The 9,932-nt window shown below is 49.7% G+C and overlaps 1 protein-coding gene across 4 annotated transcripts in view; it reads left to right on the top strand.

Annotated features, from left to right (window-relative positions):
• The window catches only part of stau2 (staufen double-stranded RNA binding protein 2), a 94,716-nt gene that overhangs the window by 60,251 nt on the left and 24,533 nt on the right, over nt 1-9,932 (top strand). The gene's annotated exons all lie outside the window — the stretch shown is intronic.

Below are 9,932 nucleotides of genomic sequence, written 5' to 3'. Positions count from 1 at the left end.
CCCTCATTTTTTGTGTTTCAAGATGGAAATGGTTCAAATAGAAACGTTAACGGCTCCGATTAAGAAAGGCAGTGTTTTTCACACGTGCTGTGTCTCTTGCTTGACAAGCCAGAAATGGACTGCGATGATGCTTTACGGTTCAGAGAAAAGAAAGCAATTTAGGAGAGAAGAAAAACATCTTTGACAGCCTTTTGATGAGTGGGTAGGAAGTGCTGAAGAATGTGTTTTGAATTGCTCAAAAATGACTGCTGTCTACTTAATGGTTTTTCAGGAAGAGTTTGTTGGGGAGAATATTCTGTTCTCAGTTTATTATCACACAATCATGCATTCACAGACACACACGCAAACACACGAACACTGTTTGTTTTTCTTGTTGCCATGGTTTGGGTTAAGTCTTGCACAAAGCCAATCGCTGTTTTTTTTTTTTCACCCCAATTTTGAGCCTCATTAATAAAATAGATTTAGTCCAGTACGATTTTTTTATCATTAATTACCATTCAGCTTGGTTTCAGGCACTCTAAATGTGTGCCCCCATTAGCCTCTGTGTTAATGATAAGCGTCATTTGGTTACAATTTTCTTGGACTAGAGTCTATTTGATTGGTTATTTTCTCCCTCCATTTTTTTTCTCTCTTAATAATTGCAGAAAGAACCCCTCAGCTTTTCTCCAAGTTATCTCTTATTTTTTTTATTTTTTTTTGAAAATGGCCTCAGACTCGTATTCAGGAGGTGGTTTATTGTGCGTTTTCGGCCATGCAGAAAACCCGTTGCTTACGTTATCTAATCTAAACATAGGACACTCTTTTGTTCTGCTCTTCAAAGCTCCCTCTCTAATAAAGCTTTTTCTAGAACCAGTAATGGGGTAATTTTTTTTTCTGTTATAGGGGACGTGGCCGCCAAATGAAAATGAAGGCAATATAGGCCACAGTCTTGTTGTTGCCAAGAGCAGTGGGGCGTGACAGACTGTTACAGAGAGGCCTTCTTCTTGGGGTTCCGCCGTACAGTGAAGAGTTGCCACAAAAGGGAATGGAGGTGGGGGGGGGGGTGTGTGTGTGTGTGGAGGGGGGTGGGGGGGTTGTTGCATTGAAACAATGAGACGAAAGTGTCACCCTCGCTCTCACAAGTCGTTTCTGTGTCTTGGCTGTACAGTCACGTGAGGGACAGTTGATGTCCCCTCACGTATCGCCAGGAGAGGCAAATCGACGTTGCTATCTCTCCCAGGCTGCTTGCATTTAGAGGCTGGATCACCCTCGTCACAGATGTACCACATTTAAGAGGCTGAATCGCCCTCGTCACAGATGTAGCACATTTAAGAGGCTGAATCGCCCTCGTCACAGATGTAACACTCATGGAAATCAATGGTGGCAAGGTACTAATTTCACACCACCGCAGATTGGCGAGCAGCGTTTTTTTTTTTTTAAATGTATCGAGACTCGGGGGGGGGGGGGAGAAATTGGCCAAATGCATGCAGCTACAGCAAAGGCATCAGGCCTCCACACGTGTGTGCGGCCGCCCACGTGCGCCTCTCGCCCCTCGCCCGATAACCCTCTGACAGAGTGGCTTATCTCCGTAATTAGCCATTGTTAGCGTAGCGCGGCAGGGAATGTGATCGTCTCAGTGATAAAGCATTTCCTGGAGTTTGCCAACTGGGCGGCACAGCTACAAGAGTCAGGCGGAGAGAGTGAGGAGAGCGTGGGGGCCGGGAAGACTCGTCACAGGGTCTCACGTGAAGGGCACAGCAAAACACAATGACACTCTGTGTGTGTGTGTGTGTGTGTGTGTGTGTGTGTGTGTGTGTGTGTGTGTGTGTGTGTGTGTGTGTGTGTGTCTTCGTGTAGGATGGAATATCATGCACGCTGACTAACGGGAAAAAGGGCTTTCCTCCTGAGACATTTCTGCCGGTGCAGCTCATAGTATGTAGGTGTTTTGAGTTGATGAGTCACTGATGGAGCTGACGGAGTCCCAGGGAGAGCAGGGGAGAGGGGAGTGTGGCGGCTGGCCTGGCCCAGCGTCAGGCTGTGGGGCTGGGATGCACTGTCAACGTTTCTGGGCCCCAGCTCTGGTCTGTCTCAACACAGAGAAGGTCCATCAGCACCCCCCCAGCTTTGTCAAATTACTCCACCACACAAACACACACACCGTCTTTGATTTACGCACAGACACACACACATACACATGCACACACACACCCATGCAGACATGCACACACACATGCACACACAAACACACACATATGCATACACACACATACACACACTTACACACATGCACATACACACATGCACATACACACACACACACACACACACACACAACGCAAGCACGCGCGTACATACACACACTTTTGCACATTCATGCTCACACAAACACAAACTTACAATCACAGACACATTCAATCTCACACACACACACACACACACACACACACACACACAGAGACCCACCCCAACACCTCCCCCGCGTCTGACACTCGGCCTGCCGTGATCCTTGGCCCGCTGCGCGCATTCCTGGAGGGCCTCAGTGCCTGAGATATACAGCCCAGTGCCCCGGCCGACCTCCGTGCCAGCCCAGCCGTGCCATCTGCCCAACACATGTGCGCATCCTCCGGCCTTACGCAAGCAGCAATGCCCCCCACCCCCACCCGGCCCCCCCTCCTCTACCTCCACCTCCACCTCCACCTCTATCTCGCACGACAACCCAACCTTCAGCTTCTGTAGGATGGACACACATATCAGAAGGGCTTAGCCTCAGGACGTGGGTTTCTTCTCCTGAGAGTTTTGGGTTTTCTCTAAGCTGCCCTTGGCCACGGTTGCTCATCAGTATGTGCGCATTCATGCTAACAACTTGAGGAGTGCGCTATCATGGCCTTGAGAATATTTTCTGTTTTCAGGATGAAGAGTTTTGTACATGCATCAGATTTGCATTGTATAATAGTTTTTTGGATGGGATGTGCGTCTGGTTTTTGATCACCTCGAGCCTCGTGGACGTTCCAGCCCAATTGAAGTAGCCGAATTCTCTGTGTTCTTTGGAGCTGAAGTAACAGAAGAGCCAGCTCCCTCAGGCGTTCGGGGGGGGGGGGCGAGACGGGGGGGGGTGGGGGCCGGGGGGGGGGGGGGGGGATAGGCAGCCGGGGCCGCTCGCGAGGTGATGCTCGTCAGGCGCCGACGCTGAGGAATCGGATGTGACAGGCCGAGGGAGTTTGGCTCCCGGTGTACGGCGATCCAAGGCGAGGCTCACTGAGCTCAGCTGTCTCCGGTCCCCCTCCCTGAAAGCCCTCCCTCTCTCTCTCTCTCTCTCTCTCTCTCTCTCTCTCTCTCTCTCTCTCTCTCTCTCTCAGGCGCTCTCTCTCAGGCTCTCTCTCTCTCTCTCTCTCTCCATCTCTCAGGCTCTCTCTCTCTCTCTCTCCATCTCTCAGGCGCTCTCTCTCAGGCTCTCCCTCTTTCTTTCTTAGGCTCATCCTCTCTCTGCTTCCAGGCTATCAGCTGTGTGTAGGGCCTCCAGGGCACCATGCAATCTGGAGCCCTTAGTTTGAAGTTTGTCTTTGCCGTAGAAGCTGAGGATTTGAGGAACTTTGAAGAAGGTTACGTAGGTTAAATGTCAGTGTCCAGGCGTTGCCTTGGAGATGGAGAGCCTGACTTTTAAGAATGTGTAACTGGAGACATGTTCCCTGTTACAACAGATGACTGTTGACTGGCCTGTTTTGTCAGCAGGTTAGAATAGAATACAATACAATAAAATACAATACAACACAAACTCTCTTCTTCTCCATTTGGGAAATGAAGGTGTTCACCATAACACATAAAGCGCATACAAAAAACACAATCAAATGCAATCCAAATGAAACTCAAGAATACAATGACCGAATCAACTGTAGAGGCAACGGTGTGAACTAGATTGGGCTTCATTCTTGTCAAGTTATGAATTCTGTGCGGCACTGAGTCTTCTGAGCATATCTTTTTGAGTATAGTTTTTTGGTGAGGGAATGCTTTTATCTCAACTAAAGGTCGATTTTTTTTTTTTTAACAAGAGATACAAGAAGGTTGTCTACAACTACATCTTCCCTGACATGAGAACAAAGGGGCGATTATGTTAGACCGAGGTATTGGCTCAGAGGTTTTCCATCAAGCGCTGGCTGGGTGCATCAGCATCTGCACTTTCAATCAATCGCAGCGGTGAAGGCGTGTTTGCTCCAGCCGAGAATCCAGGTGATCCAAGATAGCTGTGGCTTGTTGAGAAAAACCAACCCTTGATCCATTAATCAAAACTCCCGCTTTCCCACCACAGCGGCAGCTAGAGACTGGAGTCTGAGAAACTCCCTTCAGTTTGTGTGTTTTTTCTTTTTTGTTTGTTTTATCTGGGAACATAATTTAATGGCGCTCTATCTCAGCACTGACCTCCGCGTGCTGGCCGCTGCTCTCCTTATCAGCGGGGAAATGTGTGTATGTTTGGAAAAGCCACTTCATAACTCTTCCCACCACCAGCTCTGCTCTAAAGCCATCATGGCATCTCTGACAACTAATTGGAGGCCTGACCTTGTGTTTTCTTTGTTTTGCATTCTCTCTGTCTCTCTATGTCTCTCTCTCTCTCTCTCTTTCTCTCTCTCTGTCTGCTTACCTACTTATTCTCTATGTCTTTATTTATCTCCCCCCCTCTCCCTCCCTCTCTCTCTCTCTCTCTCTCTCTCTCTCTCTCTCTCCCTCTCTCTCTCTCCCTCCTTTCCTTGTTATGTTAACACCTCCTTTGCCTGCCAGCGTAGTTTAGTTTGGGCCATTTTTAGTGCTCTGTGCATCTCTGCCATCAGGGGCCAGACAGGCCTTTCATTAGGGCCCTGGAGGGGCTGAATTGATTGCGCGTCCGACACTGACACCTGTTGAGTGAGCTACGGGCGAGCCACTGACAGGCCTGATTCATGATGGGGGGGTCGTGGTGGGATGGGGGGGTCGACGGCTGGGGCCTGCCCTTAGAAGATCCCCGCCGAGTGCCGGGCCGTTTGAAGTGTCCTCCGCCGCCGAGCGCGGAGACGTCCATCCAGCAGGCCTTCTCTGTCAGGGGTCCCACTGTTACCCAACCCTCCAGCTGTTCCCATCTTCTCGATGTGTCACGGCAGCTAGCTCATACACACACACACAGAGACACTTACATACATATACACACATCACACACACACACACACACACACACACACACACACACACACACACACGCATACATACACACACAGACACACACAGACACACACACACGCTTGTAGACACATACACGCACACACATACACTCACAGATACCAATGCATACACAGACACACACAAACACACACTCACACACACACACACACAGACAGGCCCACTCTGAAGCCCACTTCTGACACCCCTCTAGGAAAACATCTCTGTCGCCTGCCACTGCACCTGCAGGAAATCCGTTTATGCTGGAAGGCTGCCAACATCAGCTCTTGCCTAATCCCCATTGTCTATGGGGGATTATTGACTTCTTTAGTTATTTTTCTTTTCTTTTTTTTTTTCTTTTGGAACGCCACTAATGGTCTTTTAGCCAAAAGGCCGGTCCTTGTAAACGCACTCTCGTGAAAGTCTGGATGAGATTGAGGTTCGTCTAAGGGCAAGCATGAGTGATTAGTTGGGTTCCAGCAACCCCCCCCCCCCCCCGCCCCCCCCCCCCCCCTCCATCCTCCTCCTCCTCCTACTCCTACTCTTACTCTTCCCCCCTTCCAAAGAAAAATAAAAAAAAGAGTTGAACATTTTTGAGAAGCGGAATGCAACTCCTTTCTTTTGCTACATCAGTGCGCTGACGTGAGCGCTCAGTGCCTTGGCTCTTGCTGAGGACATTCACACGGGACACCTGCACAGCCATCAGCGTCAGCCCCACTGAACTCTGGGAAGGGCCCCAGAGACTCTGGAACTGGTGTGTTTGTGAAGTTTCACACACACACGCACACACACGCGCACACACGCACACACGCACACACGCACACACCCCCACACACACACGCACGCACACACACACACGCACACACGCACACACACAAATACTCAAAACTCCCAAGCATTAGCATGTGTCAGATAATGGCTCTGGCTTGGACTGGGCTCAAACGCTGACTAGTTTTAGATGGGGGCCCTGTTTTCTCCATGCAAAGCCAGAGGAGAAACAAGCAGCTCAGAGCCAACGGGATGGACATGTGACGAAACACAACCCACGTCGCAGCTGACTTTGAGGCAGATGTGGTTCTGGTCTGGTTCGGATCTGGTTCTGATCTGGTTCGGATCTGGGTTAAATCTAGTTTTGATCTGGCTGACCTGTTTCTGGATGTGGTCTAAGGTTCTGATTTTATCTGGGAACACAGTCTTCTATCTTCCCTGTGGAATGATCTCATCAGTTTAGTTTATAAAAAATAAAAAGAATCTCCCAAAACGCCTGTTGGAAGAGCTGAAATTCAAACACAACTCTACCAAAAAGTCAGAAGAATATCACTCCCCGTGTTCTTCTTAAACATGATGTGTTAATGGTCCCCTTAGGTGTGATGCTTACTATGGCTGCTTTCCCTTGCTCTGTTCTGTTCTGGGCGTTTATCAGGCCGTAAGTCAGAGCCCTGGCGCGGTATCTCATCACGGCTAATAACAGCCTCTTCCCCGCCTCGTATGTCATGCCTTATCAGCTTTCCCAAGAGGGCCAGGGAAGCCCCAGGCATGATGGACACTGCAGCTCTGCTACGGAGGAACTCTGGGCGTCCCTGGAGTTTGTCTGAGGGCCACCTGGGGTGGGATCTCTCCCTCTCTACCCAGCAACCCCTCATCTCTCCTGGGGATTCTGGGAGGGGGGTGTCTGGGGCTAGAGGGGGTGTTGGGGTGAGGTTTTGGAAGGATGGGGGAGTTGTAGGGTGGGTTTTCAGCAGGGGGTACGGGGTTGCACTGCACCCATTTGTCAAGCGGGACGGTCTTGAAGAGAGAGCACATCAGGCCGACTTTTAACAGTGTACTAATACACACACGCACACACACACACACACACACATTCATGCAGTCATACAAACAGACATACTCAAACTTGCATGCACACTACACCGGATCATAATCACAGATACACACACACACTCTCTCACACACACATATACAAAGACAGACATAAACCCCTGGTCACTTAAACACACACACACACACAGACACACACACACACACACACACACACACACACACACACACACACACACAGACTGACGGCGTAGCTGGAGTCCAGAGACGGCTCGGGTGAGAAAACAAAGCACAGCCGTCGGGCCATCAGTCACCCTTGCCAGTCTGTCATCTGTTTCACTTAGGAAACGACTTTCAAGTCAGGAGATTAGGGTGCCAGGGTCCCTAAACAAAGTGTCAGGAGTGAGGGAGAGATGGCGGGAGAGAGAGAGAGAGAGGGAGGCAGAGAGAGAGTGAAGAGGACAGCGAGGGGGAGAGATGGCAAGAGAGAGAGAGAGAGAGAGGGAGGGGTGTGGGGGGCAGAGGGTCTGCAGGTCTGCTTTGAATCGTGCCGACAGAGGAAGTGATTGTCATCACTGGAGGATAAACATGAACTTGCACATTAGTGGGACCTGTTGATAGCTGCCGCCTCAAGTGGCCCCTAAGAACCACCAAGAGGGCCCGACAACGAGGGAACATTAGCAAGGCTGAGCGCCTGTCAAGGACCCAGCTGCCAGGAGGTGCAACGACCGCACTGGTCGTCTGTCAGGTGGTGTGAGGATCAGACTGCCTGCGGCTATACCACACACACACACACACACACACACACACACACCCGCACCCACACACTCACATACACACACTGACATACACACACTCACATACACACACACACACATACACACACACACACACACTCACATATACACACACACATGCACACACATACACTCATGTGTTCGTCTGCTGTCATATAGATCCAGACAGACAAATCGTTTGTACGCAGACCCAGCTGGTTGCGCAAGCAGCATAATGCGGTTCCGTTTCGTCCCGGTAATTCACTGTGACACCATCTCAGACTTTGTGTCATGTTTCATGAGTTGCGTGTATTACCATTTTAATGGATCGGGATTTAAACATTTATGCAGCCCTGCTTCCAAGGTGATCTCACGTGGGGATGAATTGCAAATGGCTCATGTCACAGGCCCCCCTTGAGCCGCTGCGGGAGAAGGTTGATCGTAAGTGGAGGCAGGAGCGGGCCTACTTTTCTGCTCCGTGCTAACGTAGCAAAAACTTTGCAGAACTCGCTACGTTCGTCCATAAGTTGGGTTGAAGGCTACCGCTGTGTGCAACAAATGCGTTCAGCGTTTGCCAGCTTACTCCTAGGCCGCCAATTTACGTTTATTGGGGAACATGAGGTTCTCAGCACAAGGTTTCGTTTTGGGCTACACGTTTGGGTACGTTATGAAAGCCTGTAAGCCCGATAGGTTCTGACAACTCATATATTAGCGTTCCAATTTTCATTTTTATGATTGTTTGTGTTTATGTGCCCTGTTGTTTTTTTCCCAAAGTAAACCAGCTGTGAGAGAACTGTTTTAAAAGAGGGGATTTGTTTTAAGAAGTATAAGAATTGGAACTCGCGTGTGAACAAATGTTTGGCTGTGTTTTGTTTTTCTGGTCAAAGCTTTAGGCTGGGTGTCGCTGGTAAATTAAATGCCCGAGATTAGTTTGACACCATACCGCGTTGCTGCACCTAAGCATCAGTAACACGCTGTTTGTTTTCTCGCAGAATATCTACAAGTGTTAGGTTCATTATCACCTAGGTGCCAACACATAGTCTAACACGCGCACACACCAACACAAACTCCTTGTCACACACACACAAATACACACAGGTGCCAACAGTGCTCTGCTGTAAGCCAGCAGCTATTAATTAGTGGCGTTATATGAGGTGTGTGAATTCGCTGCCGGCCCAGGCCAATGACTGTTATACTGACTGCACGTGTCAAAGTAATCACAGCACACATCATTCATCAGTTGCCGGGCAGTTATTGATGGAAAAGGTCCGGGGGGGCGGGGCGGGGCGGGGCATCCCCATGCTACACTTCAAGTGTGGGCTCGACCTCAGAAGATGACGGCATGCCCCAAGTGGTGTTAAGGAGCTCAAACAAATGAGACGTCCCATCGGAGCCATCCTGAGGCTGTCCATTATACTCCGCCATAGAGTCCCCATAACTCTCTCCCACTCTGAAGACAGTGAGCGTTTGAGTCAAATGTACCCTATTCCTGTCCACCAAGCCCATAAAAGGCCACCACCATATCCACTTTGCATCATCAGGGTCACAGTCACAGCCATACTGTTTGCTCATATGGACTCGCTATATGGTCCACATATACAGTCTGGGAAAAGTTTTTCCACAGTCTGCTGAAGTTGTATCAGTTCCTTCTCAAGGTGAGCTCAAGGAGAGTTGTGGAATTGACGTGTGTTTACAAGAGCCTGGGGGGAAGACTTGAGCTTTACACACGCCGGCGTGGGCTGGTGTTGAGCCCAGGGGGGAAGACTTGAGCTTTACACGCACCGGCTTGGGCTGGTGTTAAGTAGTCTCTTCATTTCATTGTTCTGTCTGAAGTGAAAACGAGGATCTGCGGGGAAAGGGAACAACGACGGCAGTTGAAGAGAAGCCCCTGTTTTTTTTTGGTCTGGGGTTTGGATACACACAGATTGCTCTTTGTCTGGGCCTTTGGTTGCGCTCTCTCTCTCTCTCTCTCTCTCTCTCTCTGTGTGTGTGTGTGTGTGTGTGTGTGTGTGTGTGTGTGTGTGTGTGTGTGTGTGTGTGTGTGTGTGTGTGTGTGTGTGTGTGTGTGTGTGTGTAAGAGAGAGGGACAGATGGCCCCCTTAACTTGATATGTGACACACGTCTTGTGGTTAAGAGCTTTTCAGCATTTATCATGGCGGAGAGCTTCTCCCTCGGAAA

Source organism: Clupea harengus, chromosome 17 (genome assembly GCF_900700415.2).
Source record: "Clupea harengus chromosome 17, Ch_v2.0.2, whole genome shotgun sequence".
Taxonomy (NCBI): Eukaryota; Metazoa; Chordata; class Actinopteri; order Clupeiformes; family Clupeidae; genus Clupea; species Clupea harengus.
This window is presented reverse-complemented; position numbering and strand designations above follow the sequence as displayed.